Genomic DNA, 7,045 nt, shown 5'->3' on the forward strand with positions numbered 1-7,045 from the left:
ACACTTTTTAAAATTCCATTAGACAGCTGATTTTAGAATACACTCAGTAACAGGCCCCAAAGATTTACAAATGCCAGTTGTTTTTACCCATGACTGGGCAGGGGAGAGTTGCAGTTACAATCACACACCATGTTATTGCCTGCCCTCCATCCTCAGGAACGGCCACAAGGGAAAATTTAAAACAAACATTTTAAAAATCAAAAAGCAGAGTCATTTTCTATGTCAGGGTCTTGCAGGCTATCTGCAGCAAGGCAATCAGGATTTTCGGGAAAGAGGATATAAGGTTTAAATAAGACTGGGTAATGCTGCATTATCTGATTATCTCTAAGGAGAGATTGGAGCCATATCCCCCTTTAAGAGGACAAACATATGGACACCAAGGGGAGAATGGGGTGGGGAGGGGCGTTGGGGTGATCTGGGAGACTGGGATTGACACATACATTATTGGTATTATGGATAAGACAGATAACTAATGAGAAGTTGCTCTATAGCACCAGAACTCAACTCAGTGCTCTGCGGTGACTTAAAAGGAAAGGAAATGCAAAAAAGAGAGAATATATACATACTGGTAACTAATTCGTTTTGCCATACTGTAGAAACTAACACAGCATTGTAAAACAACTATATTCCAATAAAAATTTTAAAATAAATAAAACTGATTAAAAAAATAATAAAAGAACTGCAAAGAGAAAGGGTAATTAATTGACTCTAGGCCAAATAGCCAGTAAGAGATGGCATGGGCTTTGAATCAGGAGAGTTCAACTCCTCCTGAGCCTGAAATTTTACCACTAAACTTTCCAAGTATAGTGTGAATTTGAGAGTGTGTCTCCTTCATTCACGGAACAGCTCAAGAATTCAGTGTTTCCCAAAGAACAGCAAAACTTCATGGTTTCCAGTGGTTCCATCACTTAAATCTTGCGAAACCATGGCTTAGTAGTGAAGGCCTGCTATTGAAAGCTTACCCCATCCACACTACCAAATCACTTCCAGCTTTGCTTTTATCAGGCAGGAAGCATGAGCCTCTAATACTTTTGAGAAAATACCTATATATGGAGCTATATCTCTGAGTCCTCAACAGTGTGGCTCGCACACAGAGTAAGGGCTAAATTCACAATGAGTGAATTAACTGGGAAATTACCTGTTCATCCAGTTGTTAGGCCTCATCACTTTCATTGAGGCCTAGGTTCAATCCCTGACTGGGGAAACTAAGATTCTACAAGCCTCATGGTGAGTCAGGGGAAAAAAAAAAGGAGAGAGAGAAAGAAGAAAGAAAAACACTGAAGCTAAGTTTTAACTCACCTCTACCACTCACTACTGGTACACTTCTAAACTTAATCGCTTCGAGCTTCCATTTTTCCAACGGAGGTAATGCCACTAAACCAGGTTCATTTTTCCTGACTCACAACAAGCTAAGTTGCTGAGATGCCGAGGCTTGCAGTGAAGAGAGGGGTTTTGACAAAGGCAGCCAGTCAAGGAGACAGAAGGACTCCAGATCCACTTCCCAGAAGGCAAGGTGCTTGTGGCATTTATGGGATAAGGAAAAATGCAGCAAGGCAGTCCAAGGTGTGGGGAGAGCCTATAATAAACCGAGGCGCTCAGCTTGACCTGAGGCCCTCTGATATCAAAAGGTCAAGGAGCTGAGATTTGCACATGCCCAGTCTTAACCAGCTTAGACTAAACTAGACACAGCTGACTCCAAGTCCCTGGAAAGCTCAGGCAAACATCTTATTGTTTAGGCTGCCGTGCTGCTTGGAAGGCAAGCAAAGTTTTGGTAGTTTTCATTCAACCTTGATGAGGGAAGGCAGGTGAAGTGAATTTGGCTAATAATTACCCAGTTTCGGTAATATCTACTCTGCTCTGCTGGCCATTTGTAAAGAACAACTGAAATAATAATAGCAAGCACCTTTTCATGGCATTTCCAGGTAGCAGTCTCTCAACACTTCTTACGCGGCATCTTTTTTAATCCTTGCTCAATCATGTCCGATTCTCTGAGATCCCATGGACTGAAACCCACCAGCCTCCTCTGTCCATGGAATTTCCCAGATAAGAATAATACAGCAGGTTGCTCTTTCCTACTCCAAGGGAATCCTCCCAACCTAGGGATCAAACTCAGGTAAGTCTCTTGCATCTCCTACATTGTCAGGCATATTCTTTACCATTAGTGCTATCTGGGAAGTCCTATTTAATCCTTACAAAAGTTCTAATAGGAACGTAGTGGGAGGGTTTCTCGTCCCCAGAAAAGTAAGACAACAGAAGTTTAAACATCTTGCCCAGGCTCATTCAGCTTATAATTGGGAAGAGCTGGATGGGAACACAGCAATGTAACCATAGGGCTTCTGGCTGTTACCCTCTCTCTCCATTGTGCAGTTACATTTTGTTGATTTGTTGTTTAGTTGCTAAGTCATGTCCAACTCTTTTGCAGCCCCATGGACTGTAGCCCACCAGACTCCTCTGTCCATGGGATTCTCCAGGCAAGAATACGGGAGTGGGTTGCCTTTCCTTTCTCCACGGGATCTTCCCGACCCAGGGATCGAATCCCCATCTCCTGCATTGCAGGCAGAATCCTTACCACTGAGGCACCTGGGAAGCCCTTTGTTGATTACAAAACACTATTCAAAGAAGAGAACTTCTTATTGTTATCTTCTCTTTTAGAAAAGACATTTCCTCCCCTACTTTGTACATCCAATTCTTGTCCTGATTGCTCTGCAGGTTTGTCGGTATTCTGTTATCCTGTAGTCACGAAGCAGAATTTTGGTTCTGAAGAAAGTGGATTTACTTGCCCTATACTAAGCTGACTTGTCAGCCCTGTTAGCTGTGTAAGGCCTTGTGTTCACGTTTCCTGCTGCCCAGCCAAGCGTTGGGAGTGAAAACCAAGATTCTCATGAATAAAAGAATGCAGAGGCCCTCTGGTTGCTTATTGCTGTCTGTGCATCCTGAATTCAGTTATCCCCACCACTAGCTCTGCAGCCCCAGGAGTGGTTGTTTAGAGCCTCATTGATTGAAACCAGCCAGATGTTTGGAAATTGAGATGCTTGCCCATGCTGCCACAAAGGAGCCTCCAGAATGTGAATTCCTGATGGTCGTTAGGGGAGGGGGGAGAGAGAAGGGAGGGGCCCATAAAATGAGCAAACAGCACCGAGATGGTTTTAGGTGTCTCACTTCAGCGCCTGGGTTGGTAGCTGAGCATACCTGAATTGAGCTTTAAGCATTAGTAATGAATTTAACGCTCCCTTTTGGGAGATGACAGTTTCAGCTTTCAGTTTAGTGGAGACAGGATTATTTTCAAATGAAAAGTGGAGAATTGGAGAAACAGGGGTGCTTAGCTTCGAGAATGGAGCTGTTTGTGATAATGATGACTTGAGGAAATAGCACCTTGTAGTGGAGAGAGGCTGGGAATGAGGGTTCAGAACCCTAGGTCAGTCACTGGCCAGCCATGTGACCTTGAGAAGTTCCTTTCCTAAACTCCCTTTCCCCTTGGTGACATAGGAATTACACATTTATCTTAAACACTTGTGAATATAAAAGTTTCTCTTTCTTATTTCTATGGTTGTATTCTAAAGTCAACATAAAGGGGGGAAGGATAAGAAAAAAATAAAAAAAGGTGGAATTTAATCTACCGAGCAGCTATTAATCACTCTTTTTACAAATATCGGGCTGTTGGATGCAGTTTGCCCCTGACCATCATGCCTGCCCTGTATTTACAGACACGTCTTCCACATCCTTGTTTTCCCGGAACATCCAGGTTCCCAATCTGGTTGCTTCCGCTGCATAACTCAACAAAAAACTTGAGTTGATCCAGATTCAAATCCCAACTGTATTATTTTTGTGAACTGTGCAACTGCAGGCAGTTTTCTTAACCATTCTGAGGCTCAGTTATTTCATCTATAAAGGGGGACAGTGGTATTTATCTAACAGAGATGTTGTGAAGATTAAATGGGGCCATATTTATAAAGGACTCATTTCAGAGGCACTGATAAACACTCAAAAGATGGTTGCTATTAGTGTCGCACTATTATGACTGCTACATTTCAAATATCTGTATCTGTTATCCTGATCAAATATCTAGATTATATGATGCTGGGACTTCACTGGAAACCAGTGGTTACAACTTCACCTGCCAATGCAGGGGGTGATGGTTCAACCCCTAGTCTGGGAACTAAGAGCCTTCAAACCTCGAGGCCAAAACACCAAAACATAAAATAGAAGCAATATTGCAACAAATTCAAGAAGACTCAAAAAAAAAAAAAAATCCGTATCAAAAAATATTTTTAAAAAAGAACAAAATCTTTAAAAAAAAAACCATGATGCATTGTGTTTTTAATATATTATATGGTGTCATGAACCAATATTTAATTAAAAATATTCAAGGACTTCCCTGGCAGACCAGTGGTTAAGATTCCATGGTTCTACTGCAAGGGGCTCAGGTTCGATCCCTGGTTGGGGAATTAAGATCCCATGTGCTGTGTGGTGTGGCAAAAAAAAAAGAATTGTACTTGCATAGCACCTACAATCCACATGTACTCCTACCATGCAGTCTGGGGGCGACAATCACATAAAGAAGCAGAACATAAGCCTAGATGCAGTAGCAAGGTGATTTATAAACCCCCACATCGAGGGAAAGCAGATTTGTTAACAGTGATAGATCTGAAACAGTGGAAGAGCCATGATTAAAGTTCTAACGCTTTTTCCTCTATGCCACTCTTATTGTTGAATCACTGAGTTGTGTTTGACTCTTTGCAACCCTCTGGCCTGCAGCACACCAGGCTTCCCTGCCCTTTACTATCTTCTGGAGTTTGCTCAGACTCATGTCCATTGTCAGTGAAGCCATCTAACCATCTCATCCCCTGCCACCCCCTTCTCCTCCTATCCTCAGTCTTTCCCAGGATCAGGGTCTTTTCCAATGAGTCAGCTCTTCTTAACAGGTGGCCAAAATATTGGAGCTTCAGCTTTGGCATCAGTCTTTCCAATGAATATTCAGGGTTGGTTTCATTTGTGATAGTTTTTCTATAAAGTTAACTTTTTGATAGTAACATTATAATTTTTTTAAAGAGAAACAGAGAAAAAAAAAAAGAAGCAGAACATGTTACCATTAGGTGGACTGAGCCTCAGAGATATTAAGTGACCCATGGAATCTTGGACCACAAGTCAGATGCAGCTTAAGAACCTGAAGGCTGGAAATGCCTCCTGGTTGGTTTAGCCAATAAGCAGAGGGAACAGTCATGACTTAAAAATTTGTCAACCAAAGCCTGATGTGATGCTGTCCTACTTTTTCTGTCTCTTCCCCCCCATGTTCTCAGCTCATGTTCAGCCTAAGCCTCAGTGTTTGGAATACTTGGAGATCCCACAACACACTCTGCTCTTCCATCCCTCCAAACACTTCCCAGGCTGTTACCCCAGCCCAGGAAGGTTTTTCACAGGCATCTGGGCTGTAGCCCATCTAGCCAGCTCCTCCCTGTGACTCTACGGGTGGTCAGTCAGTCCACTTCACTCATAGTTATCATATTACATGGATAATGATAAGAATAAAGCAGAATATTTTCTGACCTCTTTCAGTTCAGTCACTCAGTCATGTCCGACTCTTTGAGAACCCATTGACTGCAGCTCACCAGGCCTCCCTGTCCATCACCAACACAAAATCATATAAATTATAATTCTTAAGTTCCTATGAGGCAGGTAATTATTAGCATCCTTCTTCTATAGGCAAGCAAACAGGATTGCAGATGTGAGAGAAATCTACTATGGTCACATAGATGGTCCACAGGCCATTCATTTGCATAAACTGACTTTCGAAAGAGGGAAGACCCTGTGAGAGTCATTTTCAAGGCCTTAGATGCCGAGTACCATGGAGGCGTTACATTCAATAAAGGCTGAATGCAAAGACCAAGGCTGTTGTGATGTCTTGCTGTTTCTGTATCTAGTCTCAGTCAGACCTTCCCTCTCCCCACACTAACTGCATCTCCAGCATGTCCTATTCATCACATTCAATAAGCAAAGCCTTTCTAAGGATCAGCTATATCTTACCCTTCACCAGGGCAACCAAGTAAAAAGAAAAACCTTCCCTAATACACAGTGCCCAGTGAGGGATGGCTGATGCTCAGCCCTGTGGGTTTGAGACACAGATCTGATTTATAATCCAAGCTCTGTCCTTTACCACAATCTTTTAAACACTTGTGCTTCATATACATCATCACTTTAGGTCCACATGCCAAAGAGCAGAGATAGGTTTTATTACTGAGGATCAAAGTGGTTCAGTGACCTGCTAAAACTCAGCTAGTAGGTAAGCAGAGATGGAATTCAAATCCAGGTCTGAGATTCTAAAGCCCTCATCTTAACTACCATACTACATACCTCTGGGACCACTCTAAAGATCCAAACACAAATAGATCCTGTTAAAGAGCCATGCAGGAGACCTGGGTTCAATCCCTGGCTTGAAAAGTCCCCCTGAGGAATTTCATGGACAGGGGGGCCTGGTGAGCTACAGTTCATGAGGTTGCAAAGAGCCAGACACAACTGAGTGACTAACATACACACAAGGAGTTTTAGAAAAGAATGAAAATAAGGAAATCAGTTATAATTTTTCATGGATACTAGATCTATATGGCAGAAAAATTTGAGATCAAAACATCAGCTTCAATTAGCCCCATGTTGAAACTGAGGTTCAGAAAGTAGACATGATTTTCCTTACCTCAAGCAGTTTTTTAGCTGCATATATAACAGGAGAACCAGATGTGCTAGACTTCTTTAACTTATTTACCTTCAAGTCTTCCACTATTAAATTAATATTGTGAAATTGCTCAATGGGCTAGCCAAAGGTGAAATCAGAAATGGAAGAACTGTTTAATGAAGGAAGTTATTAAGCACTTTAGGAAATAAATAAATGCAAAGCATAGCCCTTACCCTCAAAAAGCTTATACTTTTTTGGGAGAGGGAAGATTTAAGCATGAAATATCACAGACACCACTATTAAAACACCATACAATTATGGTAGTTGAAATAACTCTCAGATACAAACAAAGTCTTGTTTGGATGCAGACAAAATCCAGCA

The sequence above is a fragment of the Muntiacus reevesi genome, chromosome 12 (genome assembly GCF_963930625.1).
Source record: "Muntiacus reevesi chromosome 12, mMunRee1.1, whole genome shotgun sequence".
In the NCBI taxonomy this organism is placed as follows: Eukaryota; Metazoa; Chordata; class Mammalia; order Artiodactyla; family Cervidae; genus Muntiacus; species Muntiacus reevesi.